Genomic DNA, 23,342 nt, shown 5'->3' on the forward strand with positions numbered 1-23,342 from the left:
TAGAGGTCAGCTCCTCTGCTGTTCACAGAAGGCTCCTGCTGTGGGACCTGTCCACTGGCTGATGTCCCTCCAGGGACAAAGCCCTGTGAGACCCACTCTTGTCCTTCCATGAACTAGAAGAGGACTGTGCTGCTGAGGCAGGAGACAGTAAGAAAGTGGCTACTTCTCCTTCCCCTTTATTTTTTTATGTATTTATTTTTTAATTTTGCTCCATTTACTTTCACTTTGTTCTTTTTTAAATTTACTTGGCTCAACTCCATCATTTTACTTCTCTCCCCTGTGGTATTTCCAGACTGGCAGTCCCTCAGTCCCTTTCACCCTGCTCTCTGCACCTCCCTCCCTGCTTGATGGGAAGGTTGTTCCTGGGGTGCTGGAGTTCATTCCTGCTTGCAGAACACCGTTCAGCAGAGGAAGCTGTGGGAGGGCCATCCCGCTGCCCCAGCTGGGTGAGTGCCTGTGCCAGGCTGGTCTTACTATGTGTGACTCAGGTGCCCCTCAATTCTATTCCCACACAGGCACTGACCTTTTCCTGCTTCTGAGATGGGGCCACAGGCCACCTCTCATGCAGCCCTCCCTCTTTAAAGATATGATAGAATTCCTTTATCTCCCAATGCCAGGCAGGCCTGGGATGCTCAGAGGTGCAGATAACATTGCTGCTGTGTGTACCAGGGGCCAGGCAAGCAAGGGGGAAACCTCTCTTCTCCCTTAGCACTCAGCAGGACAGCCTGATCATATTCCTGCCCTTGCTTTTATTTCTAGGGGATCCAGCTTCTCTTTCCAAGCTGTTAGCAAATCACAGTGCAGCCCTTCTGGGTCCTGGTGACCTGCTGCCTGTGCAAAGTCCTTGAGGAACGGGCAGCAGCCAAAGCCAGTGGGCAGGAGTGTAGGGCTCTAGAGCAGGGGGGGGCCTGGGAGGATGTGTGGGTTAAGGCTGTGGTGCAAAAGCTGGTGGAGAAGCCAGGAGGTGCACAAAAAAGCAGTTCATGGCCTGGCAAAGGAGATAAGGATAAACTTTATCCCTGCCTAAACATCAAGGGTTCTTGTTCCTTCAAGTCTGCTCGTCCAGGGGCATAGTGAAAATGTAGATGTCCAGGTATCTATGTGCTCTGGCATAAATTCAAAACTACTTCTGGGACAATCACAGAAGAAAGAGCAAAATCATAGTAACCATTAGCACAGAATACCTGTGATGCTCCCATCTAATACCACAGGGCATTTTCCTGTGATATTTTACAGTGAGAACATAAAGGCTGGCATCTTTCCATTTTATGATTGAAAGATGTTTGCAACTTTGCATATGTGGGAATTCAGTATTTTCCATATCATTGGATTAATAGCCTGTCTCTAAACTTACTGCTCCACCTAAGGCTTTTACTGCACCTGTCTTCACAAGCATCAGAGCATTTGTGTTTCGTCTGTCTTTTTGTGGCCAGATGAAGTCATCTTGGAGCATGGGTGTGGTGGTGAAAGACACACAGGGTGAATTTACATCTCTTGGATAAAGGGAGAAACTGAAGAAGGATTTCCCCTGTGAGCTGGCTTTTATCGTCAGTGCGAACATTTTAGTCAGCACGAGCTCAGACTTCTAAAATTGTGCAGCCATGTGCTGTGAGAGCTACAGCCTCCTGCTTCCCTGGATCAGCCAAGGATGAAGGCTCCAGGACCTGGTGCTCCTCTGGCAGGAATTGCAATTGCTGAGCCCAGGTCAGGTGAGTGGCAGGCCCTGAAACTTCGTGTGTGACCTTGCTCCTTTGGAATGCGGGAAAACACCCTCCCACTTGATGTCAACAAATCACCTCAAGCCAGATTGTGTAGCATGTAGAACATCAGTGGATATTGACTAGAGAACAGAATTAGCTGGGAGAATCCTAAAGTTTTGTGGAATCATTTCCATGACACAGACGTGATACCAGAGTGGGATGTTGCATGTTTAAGTACTCAAGTCTCCAGGAAGCAAGAATGTGCAGATACTCTGACTCACTAGAAGAAAAATTACTTGTAGTGACTCAAACACTTGGATGCTGTGGTTTCCTAATTAATCTCTGTGCTCCACCATGAGTCCAAAATCCTCGTTTCAGGACCAGAGAATGTTTGTGGCCTTGAGGATTCCTGCTCTGGTGCAGCTGTCTAGATGGACAGATTAACCTCTTGCTGCCCATCAGTATGGTCTGCAGACCTAATTAATTTCCGGGCTGTTAGCACCTGGTAGGCTCTGGAAGCTCAATGATGCTGGTTTTGCCTAAAAGAGGGACTTAGCAGGGAACACTTCGTTGGGGTGACCATGTGACTTGGGGAATCCCCAGGGAGGTCTACTGCAGGTTTGGCAGCAATCTCAAGGTTAATGGCATGCAGACTCAGACTTTTCTGGGAGGAGACGGATCCACTGGTGTGTTGGAGCTGGGAAACCCCAGGGAACCCTGCAACCCTGCCCTTCTTTTGCAAGAGAACAGTACAAGATGCCTCCCTTTGCCTTGATGTGCCTGGTTGGCCAGGAGGCTGTTCCCATTGGGCAAAAGGTGAAATTTATGTCTTTCATAACTTTGTGTTTGGATTTTGTGCTGTGCTTATTTTGCACAATGTGGTACAGAACATGACTATTATGCATTGAGATAGCTCATCTCCTCTGCCCTAAGCCCAAAGTGCATGTTGCTGTCACCACAGGAAAATAGTGTGACCACGGATGGAAGCAAAGAATGATTTCTTTTCAAAGTTTGTGCTAATTTTGCATTTAATTGGTATGTTACAAACCTAGCAAATCATAAATAAAACCTGAGTTTTCCTTTTTCTAAAACTAGGTCTTAAAATGTAACATGCCTTAGATTTGAGCCAAAAAGGCAAGCTTTTGAAAGAGATGAAGCATGCCCTCATGTGGCAATATTTTTTCCTTATAATACCTGTTTGTTTTGGTTTTAATCCCCAAATAATCTATTACAATGAGTTATGTCATGACTTCAGAACTGGCATACAGCGTGGGTGTTGGGATACAAAGCTGGCATACACACAAATTGTTCAGAAATAATTATATGGGCTCAAACTCTCTTGTTGCTTGAGTCCCTGCATGAGTGCTTTTATTCTAAAATAAGACAAACTCCACACAGGAGTTCACAAATAAACAAAGGTGTGAATTAAAACTTGTCCTCTCTTGTGCTCTGTGGGAAAGTTGCTTTCCACAACTGAGAGCAAAGTTGAAAATTGTTACAAAGTGGACAACTTGGTTTGAAACCAGAATAATTGATTTTGAAGTCAATTTTAATCTAAACCAAAATAAACTGAAAATTAAATACACATTCACAGAGCTGGCCTGAATAACTCACTCTAAAAATTATGTTATTTGGAGAGCTGTTAGAACTTCCTCATGTCTATGCAAGGCTTGCAACTGTGTAGATAAACTTTCAGAAGCCTGGCTCTGCTGTGAATTTTACATTTTTGACACGTAAAGGTTGGGTTCTAAAGCCCCAGCTGCCATTTCCCAGCTTGATAAATAGGGAAGTTCTACTCTTTACTGACACAGCATTGTCTGCTTTTACTGTAGATCAATTTCCTGTTTTTTCTTTCCTGAACTTAAATAGTAAATGTAATTCATAGAAATTACTGTGTTCCAACAGCCGATTGGGACTTTTTATAGCATTTTTTTTTTTTTCTGAGATTACAGATGGATTGGTATCTTTCATCCAGAGCACCATAAAGAAAAAATGTATTGTGGTCATGGGAAGTCTGATTGGGAAGCATGTGATGGAGGCGACCACGTTTTAAATTTCAAGGAAGCGTTTGAAATCCCAGGGTTTCCAATGTACTGCCTGGTCACTTTTTCCATCAGTGGGGCCCTTCACCAGGCTCCTGGGAAGATGTCACCTCGCAATCACATTCACCACAGGTTCCCTAAGATCCACACTCTTCCTTGCAGAGCCTTGCAAAGCTTGCAGGATGGTTGAGTTGGCTGAAGAGCAGTAGGAGTTGCTTTCTCCTGGCCTTCCTCTCCAGGCTACATTCCCTGCTAATACAGGCAGCTCCCTGCTTGTGCTGAGGATGGTTTCCTTGGGGTCAGGAAATATGAGAAGCAGAGAAGTGGGAAACTCTGGATCCACTAGGCAAGCCTCGACTCTCCTGGGGGGCCTGATGTGTGTGAAAGCTGTGGGTGGTCTGAACTTTGGGTGCTTGAGCAGGAGGCTTTGGATATCAGCGTGGATATACAAGTTGCTTTGAGAAGACTTCAGGCTGAATGAGAAGTGAATTCCCTAAATCTCTCCCCAAGGGTCTCATTGACTTTCAGCAAAATCATCCCTCAGAGGCAACTCGGCAATCTTCATTCATGGAGCTCTCAGCGATGCTCTGCTATCGAGTTCCCTTTGTAAAGGTTTTTGTGCTGTAATCTGCTGGCTGGTTACTTAACTGGTGCAGCTTACAGACCTCCGCTGGTTGTTGCACGTCTTTTAATTTTTAAGGGTTTATTTCAGCTCCTTTGTGAAGCGTAAGGAAATGGATGATTAGCAAAATTCTTCCCAGTATTTTAGAAGCATTAGTAAATGTTGAATAAAGGGCAATCACACTGTTGTTTTCATGGGAACTGAGAAAGCAAGAATGCTAGATTAGGTGCAATCCTGATCTTAAAGTCACAATTCTTACACAATGTTTTTTGCACTGTTGAAAAAACTCGTATGTGAGAATGTGTGCTTGCAATGAGCCAAGTAATTCAGCACTGCAGGAATCCCACCAACTTCAACTCCAAGCTGGTAATGAACACGGGTCTGGACACGTCCAACTGATGTTTGCCTGCAAAAATTATCTATGTACAGTCAATGACAGCAGTGTCCTTCAGATGTTGGGTTTGATGCAGTAAGCATACGTGACACTTCTGCTTTGCTGCTTCTTCTTGCTGTGCCCTGGACTGGTCATAGCTGTGCTCTGCTTTCTGTAATCTAGCCAGAGACACCCTGTGCCTGGGAAAAGGCACCCTGTGCCTGGGAAAAGGCAAGCTGAGCAGCTGTGTTGGAGAACTTGTGTCAGCCTCCAGGAGTTAATTGATCCCCTGTGCTTTGCTGCTGTTCTGCATGGCTCCGGTACCTGAGCCCGTGCGTTTCCAGCTGGCAGTGGTGTGCCTGAGCAGTGCTGAACAGCAACTGCTCAGAGGACCAGAGCGGTGTGGTTGGAGCAGAGGTGCTTGCTGACGTAGCTGACTAGATGAACTGGTTGACTGGTTAAATATTGGTGGCAAAAGAACTTGCAAAGCTGCTTTGCAGAAGTGGGTGGGTCTCAGCCACATCCTCACTGGCTTTGGTATTTGTCCTTAAGCCTGATTTCCATTTTCTGTACACCCTTTGCTTTCTGCTCTCCTTCTCTTTTGGCAGAACATGTTGACCAGTAGGTTGTGGCAGCCTGTCAGAAGTGACTGGAGACCTTTGTTGGATGAACAAAGCCTCTACTCTCTGTCTAGCTTGAGAATGCCACAGAAGGCAGAGGGCACCCAGTCACAGTCCTGTTGCTCATCTTTCAAACTGCAGGAGATGAATGCAGTGTCACCCCAGGACACACCACCCTGGAGGCATTGCCATGAGAGCCATGGCAACATCTCAGCAGGTGGTTTTCAGGTGAAGAGCACTTAAGGCCATGGATGTGAATTCTCTTTCTTTTCCCAGGCCCTTCAGTGATTTATAATGCTTTCTGTTCAGGTGCATCTGAAACAGGTATTACAAGGTACACGGCCCCTGCTGCTCCCTCCTGCAAGACTGAGGTGCAGGACAGGTAGTACCCTCCTTTCTGAGGGGCTTCACCCCTGTGTGCTTCCTGCACTGTGGCTTCCTGCTCCAGGCTGTTTGCAGAGATGGCACATCGACCATTTTTGCTTCTTGCTGTACATCAATGACCCCTGGCTGCTTTCCCACTGATGTCACTCACCATGCCAGTGGGATGTTGAGGTGGCAGGGGGACAGCAGCTGCTGGGGATGTGGGGGGGAACATGGCCTCAGCCCTGATGCCTGGGGGGGATCCTGGCTGGAGAGGTGTGGGTGGGAGGGGAGAGATGCCTCCAAGAAGGAGCTGGGCCACCACGCTCACCTTCCTCCAAGCCCATCTTCACCTGCTCTTCTGCATGGCTGCTCAAGGCTTTGATGCACATAGACAAATGCCAGGGAAGTTTAATCCAGCTGGCTTGGGTGTTGTTAGGCAGGGAATTGCCACCCCAACATTTAATCACCTGAGCTAGTGCCAAGTGAGCTTGAAAAGCTCGGGCTGAAAATGATGGCATTGCAGAGAAAGGCAGAGGTTTTGTCCAGCACTGATCCTGGCTAGCAGCTCCCTTGTGAGGAATGGGCTGTGTGGTGGTCCCTCAGTCTGCTCAGACCACTTCTGAGGTGCTGGTCTTGGAGGGGCTCCATCCCTGGCTTGCAGGAAGAGGAGCACTTGTCTGGGCTAGGGGAAATCCCAAGGGCCATGAAAGCATAAGGCCAGGTCTGCTCATCTCCCACAATGTCCTACAACAGCAGGAATATTGTACAAGGAGATGACTTAGGCAGTACTGTGGATTTTCACATCACATGGCGCACCCTCAACTGAAAATTTGCATAAATACCTTTCCAACTATTCAGTATTTTCTAAATAGAACCAAAATCACATGAGAAGCAGGGAGGGGCATTTACAGGAAAGGCAGGTTTGCTTCATTTGGATCTCATGCAAGAAATGGGATTAGCACTGTCCACAAAAGTGAGAGCGTGAATTTCTAAGGGTCTGGTTGAGGAAGTTCCTTAGCACACATGGAATGACCTTGATGCTTTTGACCTGACAAAGGCAGTTAATGCCAAGAAGCGGCTTTTGTGTCCATGGCAGGGAGAAGAGACCACTAGTCCCCATGACACCTCCTCAGGACACCTCCATGTGAGCTCAATGAACCAGAGAGATGCCCACATGGTATAGCAATGATTGCTGTTGATGACTGCAACCCCAAAATCCAGGAGCTACCCTCTTTTTGAGAAGGAGTTTGAGAGGCAGAGAGGAGGCAGGGGAGAAGTGAGTTTATTTAGAATTATCCACTTAAGGTCTTTTTCCCTAGTTGCTCTCAGAGCATTTTCCAGAGGACACTGCTATTCTTACTCTGGCTTATCCCATGGGGAAAATGAGGCACACAGCAGTAAGGTGGCTGAGCTGTGGTCAGTGCAAAACCTGGAGAAGGACCTTGCTCTCTGGGATTTCAGCTAGGTGGTTGCTATCAGTTAAGTTATAAGTGAAATAAAAATATATGTTCTGCTCTCTTTACTTAGAAATTATTATTTCCAGTGAGAAGCAGGTAGAGTCAGTAATCCCTGCTGCTTCCATTTCTGTTCCTTACTAGTCTGCCTGTCAATTCCCTTTTACCATTTTACATGTGGTCACTTGATACCAGCAGCTGTTTTGGGACATCTCTATCTGTCACATCCTTCTTTTATTTCAGTGTCCAAAAATGTGAATGCACCACAAAAAACAAAACAAAACAAAACAAAACAAACCCCACATTAACAAAACGTGAGTTTCATCCCAGGTTAATTTCTAAACACATCACTTTAATGATGTCTAAACTACACAGCACTTGATGAGCAAAACATTACTATCTTCTAGCCACATTTGTTTTCCCTGTCTCCCAGAGCATTATAGTCACCCAGGGAGAACTGCGTGTTCTACTTCGCTGCTGTAAAGCTATTATGGGTATGAAAAGTTCCCATTAATCTGCTCCACACATGGATGTTTCTGGATAAAGTTCAGTAGCCAGATCCCTCTTTCTTTGTGTGCATCAAACGAAGCAGAAAAATGCCTCCAATTTAAAGACACCAAATGAATAACCAAATAGATGAGATTAATTTTTGTTTAATCCACGTGGGCAGCGAAGCCAATGGCCAATGTTTGTGTGTGGACTTCTCCTGGGAGTTCATTACCAGCCGAGTCTGTAATAAGTTAATGCAGAGATTCCATGGAAATAGGGGGTTAATTATATGCAGAGGATGTTGGCCAATGTACAGCTTTGAACAACAAAAATAGCCCAAGTCTTCTGTTTTGGATGTGGAATCAATTAACAAGGTCTATGACATGTACCAGAATTTGTTAAGATAGTTGTACTATAGGGATACTTTAAAATTTTTTTTTCCTTTTTTAAATTTTTTTTTTTAATAAAAAGCTAAAGAAAGTAAGTGGGTAATGGAAGGCAAGGGAGAGAAAGACATGAGACTGGTAATAAAACACTGGACTTTGGCCTGGGGCCAAGGCAGGCTTTTCAATGGGTCTGAAGTTTGGACGGCAGTTTGAACTAGTTTTCACTGACTGTCCAAAAGGTTATGCCATAATAGATGGAGAGAAGAGGTTGATTTTAGTTTACCAACTCCCTTCTCTCTGCTGGCAGGAGTGTTATGCTGCTGGGATGCCATAGTCATTACACTGACAGATAACAGCATGTGGTGCAGCATGCTGCAGATTCAACTCCAAAGCTGCAACCTAAAAAATTCTCCTCGATGCCGATTGGCACAAACCTAATTTTTTTTCCCCTTTCCACATCTGGTTTTAATATAAAATGTGTCTTTATATTTTTTTTTTCCTTGCCACATCTTCAGAAATGGCTTCTTAAAAAAAAATAAATTAAAAAAATAGAGTGTTACTCCCCTTCCCCTATATTACTAGGTATAAAATGAATTGTATGTATGTGTGGTAGTTCAGTAGTGCAGTTTGGGAGCTGAATAGAGCACAGCATATACCTTTTAAAAGGGATGTTTCACAAAAAAATGCAGAGGAAGACCAGATTACTTTTACTTCAGAGCAGTGAAACATTTTTGGCTGTTACAAGTTTTCAAGGAGCCACTTAAACAGGTAGAATACAAATTTGAAAGAAAAAGATCTGACCCATTTTCACCCTGTTTTGCTTTAGGACAAGCTCTGGGCATGTTCCAGGCACTTCTAAGGTCCCTCACTTTTTTTCCCCTCACCCCCTCCTTCCAACTTAGTCTCTAAATACATTAGTTTGTTCCTAGAAATTATCTTGTTGTTTGTTTTGGAGGGGTTTTTTTTTGTTTTGTTTTGTTTGTTTTGCACACAGAAATCCTCAGACCAAAGCAAACAGTGCCACAGAAAAATGTTGCAATTCAACCCAGTTTTGAGGGAAGTGCCCCTGATAACTTCTGAGCTCCAAAGAGAAGCAGTGGAGGCTGGGGCCACTGAGTCTCCATGGAAATCACAGAGGGTAAGGTTTGTTTAACTAATTACTGGTAATCCTGAATAACTCTGTGGGCTTTAATTTATGGGGTTTCCACCAGGTTCTATGTTCAGCTCCTCATGGAGTGCCTGGAGCCCTGGGTTTTATCACACATGGACTCCTGGAGACTGGCATGGTCTGGAGATCTGAGGGGCCACATAGGGCACAGGGACATGGCTTGAGGTCAAGTGCCCTCCAGTCCTCTGCATCTGTGGTGGGCAAGCATCATGCCTTGCTGCTGTCCCAAAGGTACTCCTGCAGATCCAAAATGCAGGCTAGGACAGGATGGACTCCCTTGTCTGAGGAGGCTGTATGTGGGGCCTTGGTGTGCCACACCAGGGAAATGGACTTTGTCAGCAGGGGCAATGCAGGGACCACCCTGACCTTTCACCTGCCTGGCTGCTAAGAGTTAAAGTGTTACCAGGGAAGGTGGCTGCAGCCTCCATGCGGCAGATCTGGTGTGACCATGGCTGCCCAGGGGCACCTGGGGACAAGGTGAGCAGTGGGAAGGGAAGGTTGTTTCTGTGGCAGCTCATCAGACAGACAGGATAGCAGAGGCCAGAGAGGCCAGGCAGGGGGAGGATGTGATAGCAGGGCTGAGGTGACCAGCCTTGGGCCATTGGGGCCATGAGGAGACACAAAAGCTGTGGGGCTTGTTAGTCAGGGCCCCAGCCTGCCAGAGAGCCCGCAGTAAGGAGTAGGTTTCTCAGCCACTGTGTTGGAATGGGCAGTGCCTTTATTTGCCTGTACTGCCAGGGGCAGCTTCAGGCACTGTTACAGGTGCACTAAGGCTGAATGGCAGCATTCAACTCTCCCATGAGCCCCCATGACCTGCCAGGTGTTAGAGCAGCCTACATCTGCTCTCTGGCTGGCCACAATTCTAAAGGGAAAAGGTACTTCCCCAGTACCAGAGCACCACTTTCCATTTATATCTTGGAACTGGTCCAATTAGGGTCATAGCCAAGTGAAATGGGAACATCCAGCCCCATTCGTGCTGCAAGAAAACAACATCTTTCTTTTGTTTTCTGAACTATCTGGGAAGTGCCATAAGAGAGGGGGTCTCTACTGTCTGGAACTTTTTAATTTTTAGTTCTTCCTTGTTTGGGAGTGCTTTAGGATGGGATGACCTGCTCCTGACACAGTTGAGCAGTGCTATGTTCCATGTCTTTAACACAGCTGAAACTCTTCACTGAGCAAGAATGGGTGATTGCTGCCTAACTCCTCTGTAACCAACCTGAGCAAGGAAGTGTAATTATGATAGTTATCACTGGGGGATGTTTCAAAGGGAAACCATGCTAGATAGTTTGACTAAGCACTTAATTTTTTTTTCTATCAAATTACTTCCAGCCCAGCAGCTAGCTATATGTACATAATAGCTCTGTTGGCTTCAATGAGGTCCTTCAGTTAAGGTCAGCTAAATACCTGCCCCATGATAGCAGGCCACAGACCAGATGCTGTGGTGTCACCTTCTCCACTCCTTTCCTCTTCTGCTGCAGACCCCCATCCCACTAGCTAATTTTCAGCATTTGGCTATGTATAGTATTAAATTAATCAAGCTCCATCGGACTTTACTATTAAACCATTTCATGTTCATTTCCCTTTTAAAATCCAGATTTCTGTTCACACTCAAATAAGAGCACATACCAATATTTTATCTTTTCTGCAGTGTATCCCCAGGCAGAAATTATATTGTAATAATTAACTGGCTAGCTTGTTTTAACAGTTCCTGGCTTTTGGCTTTATGCAACATTGCAGGTGTGATTCTAGTAGCAATACTGTAGGTGTGAATTATTATGTTAGTGTAATAGGTTGTACTTTATTGTGCTTTATTGCTTAATTGGCTTCTTCCATAAGGATTCTGCAGTTGCTACTGGGAACTAATGCCAAGCTTTTCTACAAAAAGAGTGGTATTCTTTTTTTGGTGCTTACTAAGGTCAGTAATTTCAGTGGGTGACTGGCTTTGGGAAATGAAGGAAAGATGTCACTAAATGAATTAAGAAAGTGCTTACTAAGTCCTTAATAAAAAGCAGAGCAGGCTAAAAGATGCTCCTTGTTATGCAGAGATACTTGTAACCCCAACGAGCCCTTTGGGAAAACAGCTGGCTGAGCTTTCTGGCAAAGGAAGCCCGCTCCCATGTTTGGGGGATTCCCAGGTGGTGGGCAATATCTCTGGGTGGTTACATGCTCTGTGACCTCCTCTCCCCTCTCTATCCTTCCCACCACTTTACTTTTTTCAGAAGATGGAAGATCAAAGTTTTGTCTTCACAGCAACACACAGGCTGATCCCCTTGCCAGTGTATCCCTCCAGGAGTGCCCCCCGGGCAGGAGGCTGCCTTCCCCCACCACATGGATTGCCTGAAACATCAGGAATGTGGGCAGCCCTCCAGAGCATATGCAGATCCTGCCACTCTGTCTGGGAATCAAGGGGCAGGGAGGAGTCCCAGGGGTACCCAGATGTCCCACGGATGCCTCCACCACTTGAAACCTGAGGCAACTTCAATACGTGCTGCCACACCCTGGTGTGGGGACCAAGGGTGTTTTTCAATGGTTTGAAATAATGAAAGCTGCTGCTCCTGTGAGTCACTCAAATTCCCACCATGTACTCTTGCTAAATGATTTCACCTCTGCTTCCCTGTGCTCCCCAACACTGTGCCTACTCATACTGCTGATGTTCATTTTTGGTCTCACACCTTCATTTAAGCCTTTTTCTGTTTGTCTGCAGCTGCAGGTTTAGCAGAAGGATCTATATTTACTTCCAGCTGGGTGAAATATTTATGCTGGCATCTAGTTTGCAGGAGTAGTGGGGTAGGTGATTTCCCAAGTGGGACCTTCATCATACAGAGTAGGAAACTTTTGATTTTCCCTTCTTCTTGTAGTGGTGTTTCCAAAACTGTTAATGAAAAGCAGGGCTGGGCAGTAGCTACAAAATATGGATGCAGATCTAGATTCTGAAGTAACAGGGGTTTTGTTTCCCCCAAAACACTGAGGCCGTATCTGTGGTGGCTGCTACCTTGCCTTACAGGGGATCAAACTGAAAATATGCAGAGCTGAAAGCCCAGTGTATGGACTGTTAATGGCTGGGTTAATAGGTGTTAGCCGTGCACAAATTGTCCTTTTCTAAGGCTGAGGCACAAACGGTTGTAATGCTAGTTTCTTCCTTTTTCCAGGTCTCACCAGGTCCATCCCATAGGAGATGAGAATGTTTGAGCTGTGTTTGCACTGTCTGGCCAGGAAGAGAGGGCTCATCTCTACCACAAATATCTCAGTGTGGTTTGTGCTGAAGTGGGATCTCACATCGGGGATCTACCCAAGAGCTACATCATACTGTTAGAGATAGGAAAGCTTCACAAAGGGAAGACTTTGAATCAGGAGTCTGCTGTCATTGCAACATTTATCGCCATGATTCACCTACCTCCAGTGTTACTGCAAATCCGGGCAAAGTGTGAAATGATTCTCTCTCTTATCTTTGAGGAAGTGCAACATGCTCCAACCATGCTGACTCTGAAAGTCAGCTCTACCCTGCTTTGGACCACAGAAATTGTCAGGATTTTTGGAAAAGCTCAACAAACCTCACCACAAACCTCAACACCACAATCTAGCCAATTGATTTTGAAGTGCTTTGGGAACAATTTGGGGTTGTTTATTTTCACCTTATGCAGCTCCATAGAAACCCTTGGTGTTCTGCAGGTACATACCAAGTTATGAAGGAGCTGGAGACACTAAGAGAGCTGGAACGTGTTAATAACTGTCAAATTACAGGGAACACTTTAAAATCCCTTAAACCTCTCCCCTCCCCTACTTCATCCTGGCAACTAGGACATAAGCCTTTAGTCAGGCTGTCTTTCCTTGAGGCAGTCCCTTCACTTGAGGCAGGAGATGATCTGAAGTCACAGGCAAGGGACTCAGAAACTTTATGACAAAATTGTGACATGGAAAAAAAAGAGAGACTGAGTGAGCTGCAGCACAGAGGATCACAGTAGCTGGCATCTGTATGCCAGCACCAGAGTCCTCAGACTATCATCATTGGAACCACTGCCAGACAAACCACCTTCTTTTGTATTCACAATTGCAAAATATCTCTGCAGCAGCTCTGGTAATTGCTCAGAGAGGAAAGGAATAGAAAAAAACTTCTCTTACATCCTTAGCATAGCAGGTGTTTTTACAAATTAAAAAAAAAAGATTAATTCTTCATTTTATTTTGGCCCTTTGCTATATCCTTGCTTTGTGTCTGAAGTGTTTTCTTTGCCAAAGAGACAAGCAGAGGCAACCAGCTCTTTAGAGACAGTGTTTTTAGGTTTATCAATGTTAAGGTTGTTTTCTTGTACACATTTCAGTACTGTTTTTGGTTTAGATAGCATGGGGTAACTGTTTTAGCTTTGTTGCCCTGCTGTCTTTAGCAGAAAAGCTTAAGAAGTTTGTTTCTCACTCCTGTTTGCCATGGAGGCCTCAGTCTCAGAGAAAATTGTAGAAGTAACTCAGTTATTTGAAGGTTAAACAGAATGAATGAAGTTTGTATGGTGCCCTGAAGGTTATTAGACTCAAGGTCTGAGCAGCTGCCAAGAGGAGTGAGTTCCAGGGCAGGAGCATTCATCTGAGAAATCCCAGTTGCTGGATGTGGAGGGGTTGAACCTGGGAGCTGCAGGCACCTCCCAGCTGAGCTGGGCTGCCATGGCTGCATGTGGGGTAGGACCCCTGTCCCCTCCCACACTCCTGGTCCAGAGAGCAAATAGATGGGAGGGCATGCCCCACTCCATGGGAGAGCAACAGCGACTTGCCAGTTGTTCCAGATGCCTGGCTGCTTCCATTACCAGCTGTGGAGTGGGAAGGGAACTCTAAAATCACAAAGACAGGCAATTGCTGGGAGTTAGGGCTGATAAAAGGGCTCATGTAGCCTGCTACAAGGCAAGTCTGGAAGTGGCACAGAGTCAAGGGGTGCAGCAAGCAATGCAGTGTGACCAGTGGTCAGCTTTGTCCTCTGGGCTGCTCTCCACCCACACATGTCTTTGTCTCCCTATCAGAGTGATGCTCTGGAGTGGTGTCTAGTTTATTTTCCACTTCAGTCCAACTTGGAAGTGGAATTGAAATCACAGGGCATAGATGCAAGATGGAAACAGACAGGCAGTGTTGTGATGTTCTTTAAACTTTCAAGTGTCTCCCAAGGGCCTCTTTCTACGATATAGAAGAATTTTGGCTAAATAAAGCCTTTAAGTGAAAACTGTAAGGGCAAACATAGAGATGTATCTGGGTGCACTTGCTCTCTTATTTGTGAATGTTAAGCATCATGTTCCTTCCTATACATCAGTTTGTGTATCTGTGCAGCAGTCTTGATTTGTTATTCCTCATCTGTGCCATAATTGCAGGAGTCCTTTATGCCAATGTAGACACTGATCTCACTGCATGTCGGAATTACAAAATATAAGAGAGAGCTGGAATAACATGAATGTGTGTTTTCTGAAAAAGTAGAAGATTTCTAGAGGAGGAGTTTTCCCAAAGGGAGCTAAGTTTACAGATCTAACTCATTCAGGCCTTTTTTCTTCTGAAGCTGACACACACATGCACAAACACACAGGCTCCAGTATCTATTTCACGGACACATTCTTCCCATCTCACTGTGTAAAGGTCTTGAAAGCAATAGCTACTGGCAGTACCCCAATTCAACATATCTAATAGGTCCTTCCCAGTTTCAAAATCACTAAGGACACACATGGCCAAATGAAAGCAGGGCTTAAACTACCTTGCTGTCAGAAGCAATGAAACTAGCTGCCTGTCCTTGTGGGCTTGATTTGTGGGTTCTTTGTTTTTGTAGTCTTGGTTTGCTGACTGCATCTCAAGAACTGTGTTGCTAGAGCAACTTTGTTAATCTAACTCCTGGAAGTAACTCCAACTCTTGAATGCAGGACTTTTCAAAATTTAATAATACACTGCAGTGGGTTTTCATTGTTTCCCAAATTTTATGGATTAATAGGCTCCAGGTGGAAAGAAAAAAAAGAGTAAATTTGATTATTTGTAAACTACCTCTGACTCAGTGTATCTGCTCAGATTTAGGAGGGCATGGCCTGCCTACCCACTTAGAGTTTGGATCAGCATTAAATGGCCTAACTCTACTGACTTAAACACAGCATTTCCAATTTACATCACCTCAGTGTTTGAACCTGATGTTACATATGCAGACATTTAACCAGAGAAGGGACACTGCTTCTCTTCAGTTCCATATTTGACCTTCTCTGTGTTTGCATGTGATTGTGTGTGTACAGAGACTTGGAAGTACACATATGATCAAAAAATATCTATGCTTTGCCATGTTTTCCTGTCTGCTTGGGTGGGAAATCTTAGCTCCAGTAACTATCAGAGAAAACTTTTTGATGCAAACAACCACTGGAGGAAACAAATCCCCCCAAAGTGATCCCTGTGGTTGCACCTAGTCAGGACACTGTGAATCTCTAGTCTAACAGGAACAGAGTTCCTTACTGGCTGACATGCATTTCCCAGGCCTAAATTTCTGTTAGGACTGGGGTTTTTTTTTTTTGTTTTGTTTTGTTTGTTTTTTTTTTTTTTTTTTTTTTTTTTTTTTTTTTTTTTTTTGTTTTGTTGGTATTTTTGTTTTTCACATTGCTGTCCCTCCTCACAATTGTCACGCTGCTGTTCATACTTCCCAGCCTAGAGGAACTCTGTCCAGGCTTTATCTTAGTGATTTGTATTCTTACGGTCACCACAACAGTTCAGGCTTATTCTTTTCAACAAAATTAATTATTGTAAGGTTATCTGGGAGTTTGACTCAGAGACTGTATTCCACTAATAAGCATAATTTTGAAGAGCTTGTGTTCTAAAAGAATTCTTATCTACTGCTTACTGGCAGGTTTTGAATCTTACATCCCTGTTGAGATTGATTTCCTTTACATGCCTAATTACTGATGACACAGTTAGATATAAGCTAAAGAGATATCTTGCAACTGGAAGAAAAAAGGAAAAAAAAAAGCTTTAAGCCAAGTTCCCTTTGACTTAAACAGAAGGAGCCTTCATTTTATTTCATTTAGTAAAGTCACCATAGAAGGATCCTCCTCCAAGAACTTGCAGCAATATGAGGAGTGTGTACAAAACAAGTCCAGACATCAAACAGGGCAACTCCCAAAATGTCTCTGCATTTGTAAACATGCATCACATCTGCTCAGCTTGGCTGTAAGCATGAAACATAAAACTTGGGATATCTGTCTTATTAATTTAAATGGATGCTAATTCAGGCTGTGGCTTGAGGAGATGGAGGATGCAGCTGCAGCTGGTTTGAAAAAAGTGCTTCAAGAAAAAAAAAAAGACACTCTGAAAAATTAAATATGACTGTATTAAAAAAAAAAAAAATGGATCAGTTGCCTGATCTGATTTGTAGTGCACCCTTAGGTAGGCCATTTGGAGAGACTGCCTAAGCACTGCTGACACTGTTAACCTTTTCCTGGGGTCAAACAACAATCTTTGATCCAAAGGATGTTCACTGATGATGGAAATATGGAATGAGGGAAAAGAGCTTCTGTGGCATTGAGATATGTCTCTTTTATTCCAGAGTATGTGTGAAAATGGCTGGGGAGCCTTTATTGGGAGGTATATTGAAGCTTTATACCCACCATAACAACAAACTGGGCTGTTTCAGCAGGTGCACTTTACCAAACACCAGTGGAAAATCTTGCAGTGAGGATGGGCACCTAGTAGTTTGTATGAATGTAGAGTGGCACAGCTTATCCATAAGTTAAAAATATATGCATAACTATATATAACACTTATATATGCATAACTATATTTGATACATAATTATAGGATGCAGAGCATATGGGGATCAGGTCTGAGGTGTGGTGTAAAGGAAGTGGCCCAAGTGACCTTCATTCACAGCCAGGCACTATATGAGGCTCTTGGGTTAAATGTTAATATAATATTGTAGTCACTACAGTACTGGGTGTTAATACATTTTGGATGCAGTTGCTGGAAGAATGTTTTGCCCTGCTGTCCCTCCTTTGCAAGTTATATCTCTAAGATTTTACTGGCAGAGCTGCTGATCTGACTTGTCTCATGTAGTTCTGTCAAAATACCTACCTGCACATCTGGCTGTGAAGGTGTCTGTCCATAGCCAGGGGGTTTTGATTTGAGGCAAAGCATACTGAGCACAGTAAGAAAGAGCTGATCAGGACTGATCTGGACTTTCAAGAGTTTGGGGATCTGAAATTAAAAGAACAGGGTCTTAGAGTTTTGCAAACTAGTTGAATCCATAAAAACAAACATAGTTATCATGTCATCATTGGATGACTTTCACACACTGGTTAGTTGTAAGTATTGTCTCTCTCCCCTCATGTCAGTATCTAGTCAGATGTACCAGCCAGGCACACTCTTTTCCACGCAAAATGGTCTTTGTGGAAAAAATTTGCACAATTTTTGATGGAGAGACAGCAAATCTGTCACTAGTTAAACATGGAAAACACAGTTTTGGAAGTGCTCCAGGAAGCCTCCTGGAAAATGGTGGGCTTCACACTGCAGATAATTAAATACCATGTAGTGAGGCAGAAAGGGGAAAGCGAGGCACATCCTAACACAGAAAGCAAGGTCTGCTTCTTAAGGGTGCAAAAATGCTTTGACCTTTTGCCTTTGGCAAAACCTCACTTTATACGTGTGCTGTGGCTCGTGTCACTTGGCCACATCCCAAGCTCACCTCTAACATGGCTACATTTCAGCAATGTGGTGTGTGCAAGTGTCATGGATGATTATCTGTGTGACAGCAGTAACCAAAGGCTTAAGCCAGGGCTGTGGCCTTTGCACTGGCAGTATCACTCTGAACATCTCCTGGCAAAAGAGGAGGAAATGAAAGAGAGGCAGCCGAAAAAAAATCATCCAGGGCTGCACAGCGTGGAAACAAGGCAGCAGAGGTCTCTGCTAATGGGTGGTGGCTGTTTTCTTGCCTTCCCAGCAGCCAGTGTTGTGTCACTTAATGCTGTAGAAGGTAACTTTTAGGTCATGTCTAGGCACAGGGCTTTTGCTGTGACAACCTAAGAGCATTTCTCATCCTGTGTGGCTGCTGTGCCCTGCTGCCAGAATGACTGTCCTAATGACTGAGTGACAAACAGGTACATGTGCCCATGCAGAGGTTTTTCTAGGGCAAAGTTCAGCCTCCAAGTTTCAAACTACTTGTATGCTGCAGATCATTGCTACTGCTGGAGCAGGGCCTCGAGTACCTGGACCTCTGATACCCCAGCCTCCATCTTACACTTTGGGCTGAAAAGTGCTCTGCAAAGGATACATCTTGTTGTTAACACAGCTGGTTTCCCAAGGGAGCTGTGTGCAAGAGGCTATTTTTGTTCTTTGATTTTCTCCTAATTCACAGAAATGTCTGATGTTCTCCAGAGTACAATGGATTTTATCCATGTTACTAATGGTTATTTCTATTCAATCTCCTTAATAGGACTGAGGGAGCAGTAACTGGTCACCCCTCTGCAATGTCACTCATGATCCCTCCTGGACCTTTTGAATGACTAGGCTGGTAGGAAACGACAACAGAGTGCTGATGAGATTAGCACTTCTTGCTCTTCATAGTGTAAAAAACCCCAGGACTAACTCATTCTTCAAGCTCCTCAGTGACTAATAGTTGTTTTATCACCCTTTCAATTAGAAAGCATTTATCAGCAATCTTTGCTAGCTCACTGCATGAATTGACCTGTCATTCACTGTCTCAGCCCTGGAACTGTAATTAAGTTTAGCAATCTGCCTCAGCAGCTCCAGTTGAGATACGTGGTATGTTTCTATGTGACTAGGCAGATGCTTTGGGGTTTCCTTCCCAATAGAAAAGGGCTTTGAGAAAAGTGAAGAAGGGTTCCAGGAGATGCCCTGTGTCAGGTACGTGCAACCCTGAAAGCCTCACAAGCAGAGGACAGTGAGGCATGGAGCAGCTCCACCATGGCTGGGGGTGGGCTGCAGAAGGGTGTCAGTGGGGCCAACCTGACTACCTATGGCCCAGGGAGAGAAGCAGCCTTGTTTGGAGTTGGCCACCATAAGCTGGGACCAGCACACAGTGCTCCCAGCTGAGCACCTGCTTCATTCCTAACCTTTCCAAACTGCATGCTTTTGGAACAGTAAAGGAGATTTTGCACTTCATTCTTGATGTTGAGGTATGTCAGCCTTGAAGTTTGGGCACAGATACAAAGCTTTGAAGTCTGGGGGGTAAAGCAAAGCAGTTGCAGTGAAGCATGTTATGTGTGATGAAATCTGGGGATCAAGTACACTGACACAGGTCCTGTATTTTCTCCGGTACAGTTCTCCTCAGTGCTGGCAGAGGACATGTCCTATTGACTGTAAACAACAACAACAACAAATGTAAGCCAGCCTCCTGCTGAAGGAAATTTTTTAGGGGGTTGACCCTGCGGAAAAGTGACTGAACTGCAACGTCAGGGTGTGATTTGCCATGCTAACCCGACAGTAGTGCTAGCAATGTCACAGGTATTGCTGACACTAAGGCTGCATGCCTGTTGTTATCTCCTGGCCCAACCAGGTATAATTTTCTTCTTCAGATAAGAGGAAATTTGCAGATTGCTTACACTAAAGCCATACTGCTGGTAAAGGAGCTTTGCCCCTCATCCGGACTTGTGGCTGCCAATGGTTGATAGGGGCTGATTTTCACTAGCTAGCCCACTGTTTCTTTAAGCAAGATTTACTCTGGAAAAACAGTCATCTTACAAAAATCCACACAACCCTCTTCACAAATGCCAAGGGGTACAGAAATGCCAGGGTCCCCATTACTCCTCTAAAATCAGGTTCAACTTGCCTGGCTTGGGGTTTTGGAGGAAACACACAATTTGTAGAGTTCACTGAACCCTACAGAAGATTTGGATTTGAATTTTTGTGGAGCTGTCCTAAAGTATTTCTTACTGTTTCTGAAAATATTCCTTACTCTATTTTACCCCAGGAAACATCCTAAGGGGATTTTTCTGCTGCTTCTTTTCCCCCTCCTTTCACTACATCAGGTTTATCTCCCTGCTGTCTTAAGGAGACCACCTACAACTGAAGGAAATAAAGACCTCTGTGAAAAAAATAAAGGCAAAACCAATATTTAAGGGTCAGCTCCCCACAATATTTATCTAGTTGCTGAGCTGGTCCAACCACAAAATGGAGAAGAAAAAAAATCACTATCATGTGGTGGCTGGGAGGGTAACCTCTGTTAAAAAACAACAACAAAAACAAAACGCAGCAGCGTAAAATTGGTGGGAAAAACGCCAAGTAGAGGAAAGGAAAAGGGCTCTGATATTTATGAGCCATAGTGAATAATAGCACTAGGAGGTAGTGCTTGGTGAGGATAAGGCAGCAGATACTTTTAATTTTAGAGCAGAGAGACGGGGTTTTGTCTACTGTAATTTATTTAAGAGGTTTCTCTGTGTTTATAGGGGTAAAAGTGGTACTGAATATGAATTAAAAAAAAAAAGGGCAAAAAAATACACTTTCTTCCCTGAAACCACCCAGAAGTTCCTTACAGTATTCTGCACCCTGAAAATCATGTGCCTTAGCTTCAGACCTGAAAAGCAGAGAAGGAAAGAAACACTTACAATTTGGAGCAAAGGCTGCCTTTTCTCACCGAGGCACTAAGCAGGGATGTAAATTACAGGGTATCTGTTTCAGGCCCCTTTCAGTATACGGCTCCTATAAGAGCTCCAGAGTAAGATAATCCTCTGGAGATCAGAGGCAGCATGCTATTAGCAGGAGCTCATAGGTTACATTTAGTGGTGCCTGGGGTACCTTTATGCTGAAATGTTAGTGTCAGCTCAAAAGCACATTATCTTTCTCTTGAGTCTAATTATACATTCATTGCACATGCAACAGAATATTCAAATGAGTTTAATTAGTCGTAAGATTGTACTTTAAACCCACAAAAGCAAGGCAGGAAGGAATAAGGATGAAAAGTCAAATAGCCTTTTATCTAATTGCATCTCTGACTACCTGGGAGTCCCCAAGCACCAATGTAAAAGATACTGTAAAAATATTTAAATATAAGGCCACAGCTGAATATTCTATAGCCACAGCAAATCCCTATGTTTCTCTTATGCTTAATGACCAGTTGAATTGTTCCTGATTTACACCAGTTCCTACAGAAAGGGAAAAGTGTACAGTTTGTGTCCACTTCGCCCCTCATCTGGATCACCTATAATGTTTGTGGTGTGGACAAAATACCTTCTGTTTTTTTCAAAAGAAGTTTGTTACCTGCTTTAAAAATGCTTTATTTACATTTTACCATTAAAGAGTATTAAGTAAAATTCTCAAGGATTTCCATTAAAGTTTGGTTAATAGTGTAAAATAGAGGGTTATATTTAATTATAAACTGTAAAGGCTTTACCCTTGAAAACAATGTCATCATTTTATCTTTTCATCTGAAGTACCTTGTTTTCTCTTGGTTTTTTTTTGTGTGGTAAGTTAACTGGATTCTGCAGGTGCTTTCTAATCTAATGGTGACATAATTGTTATACAAAGCAGCAGATACATTTTTACTGTGGAGCCCATGGCTAAAGAAAAGATCCAGACAGAAGGAGAATGAAGGCTTGTGCTTCTGCTACTCGCTACTTAGCCCTGGGTGAGCACTTTTGGCTCAGATTTTCAGGAGCGGACATTCAGCCCCCAAGCCCATTCATGTGACATTATTTTATACTCATTGCTGAGTATCAACAACCCCAAGGGAGACCATCTCTACACAGCCAGACATCTCCAGGCTCCTCCCAGGGGAGCCAAGTGCCCTGGCAATGCTCTGGCTCAGCCCTGTTTCATGCAGCTTTGACTCACTCAAGTAGTATAACGCCTTTATCTCAATGACATTTTGGGTGGAAGGGACACCTTCATAGTAGGGTCATCTTCCATGTAAAATCAGCTTTTTCCTTGGCCAGGATAAGCACCTGAAGATAGGGGTATTCCCAAGGTGTGGTCTGTGGTATGTGATTTAGTGCAAAGACAGTGAAAGAGTGAAAAAAAAAAAACAAACCATGAAGTGAGCTGAAAATCCAGCTCCTAGAATTAGAGTAGTTAAGTGCACTTGGTCCTGCCTTAACAGAGTTCAAACAATTAAAATAAGCCATTACTATTGAGGATTAATTAGCTCAGCTGGGATGGGTGATAACGAATGCCCTTCAGTGGGCTGTGACTATGAAGATATCCACAGCCATCTTTGAGAAGCTGCAGACCTTCCTCAGAGAATGGGTGTCAGAATAAATCTGCTCAGTATTCCAAAATATGAAGGTTTCATCCTGGAAAGACAGGACCTTAGCAAAAGCAGAATAGAAAATAGCCACTTTGTTCTAACCCATATCATACAGTATAGTGATGGTTTTATTTCCTTCTAGGCTGGGAGCATGGTGCTGTATGCAGAGCATGAAGCAGGATACTGTGAATTTATTCCTTTACCACTTTTGAAAACCACCATGTCTGTGTATGCAGCATGTGGATTTTGTCATGCAAACACCTATGTTGTTTTAGATACTCTTAAATAGGCTTTGAAAGGGATCTCAAAGAATACAAGATATTGAAGGACTGACTGACACTTTCTTTGTACAGCACAGGACCATGAGACACAGCTCCTGAACTGCGAGCACTTGTTCTTGCTACAGGCACTAATTCAGGGAAGCCTAGGTGGCCATGCCTCCTTGCTCTCCTCTCAGCTCTGCAAATCAATGCTAGGTAAGTTTTGGCAGTCTTTGGCACTTGGGTGCAAGTAAATCTTCTCCTGTGCTGACTCTTTAATAGAGGAGATCTGTTGGAGCCACATTTTCTTCCTTCTCCCTCTGCAGGTCCTGTCATTTGGAGGTGTAGCTGCAGAGCAGAGTTCATGCCAGTGTGTCTTCTGAAGAACAGTTTTGCCTGTTTGGATTTTTTTCCTGAGGGTACAATGACCAGGCTGTGGAAAAGGTGTTCTGAGTACTGGAGCCATTCCTACTATTGAGGAGGAGGTAGTGAGGCTGCAGTTGTAACTGTAATCACAACCTCTGGCCATAAATATGATATTTTCTCCTCCTAAAACACCATCTGTTTGCTACTGTTTATATTCTATGCCAACCCTCACACATTCAGGAAAGTCTGTGCTACAGGGACACCTGTGGTCACAGCTACTCCCTGAAGTCATCTCTGCAGCTTGGGAGGAAGG

At 44.1% G+C, this 23,342-nt stretch overlaps 1 long non-coding RNA gene across 2 annotated transcripts; it reads left to right on the forward strand.

Annotated features, from left to right (window-relative positions):
- Positions 1–6,414: 6,414 nt before the first annotated feature.
- On the forward strand, positions 6,415–23,074 carry LOC130250171 (uncharacterized). Of its 2 annotated transcripts, none has more exons than XR_008839925.1 (3): positions 6,415–9,190; positions 22,546–22,879; positions 22,990–23,074. It is a non-coding gene; the product is annotated as an uncharacterized LOC130250171 (long non-coding RNA). The 2 variants fall into 2 exon arrangements; XR_008839926.1 differs by having other exon boundaries at positions 22,757–22,879.
- Positions 23,075–23,342: the final 268 nt, after the last annotated feature.

This window comes from Oenanthe melanoleuca, chromosome 2, assembly GCF_029582105.1.
Source record: "Oenanthe melanoleuca isolate GR-GAL-2019-014 chromosome 2, OMel1.0, whole genome shotgun sequence".
NCBI classification, from domain to species: domain Eukaryota; kingdom Metazoa; phylum Chordata; class Aves; order Passeriformes; family Muscicapidae; genus Oenanthe; species Oenanthe melanoleuca.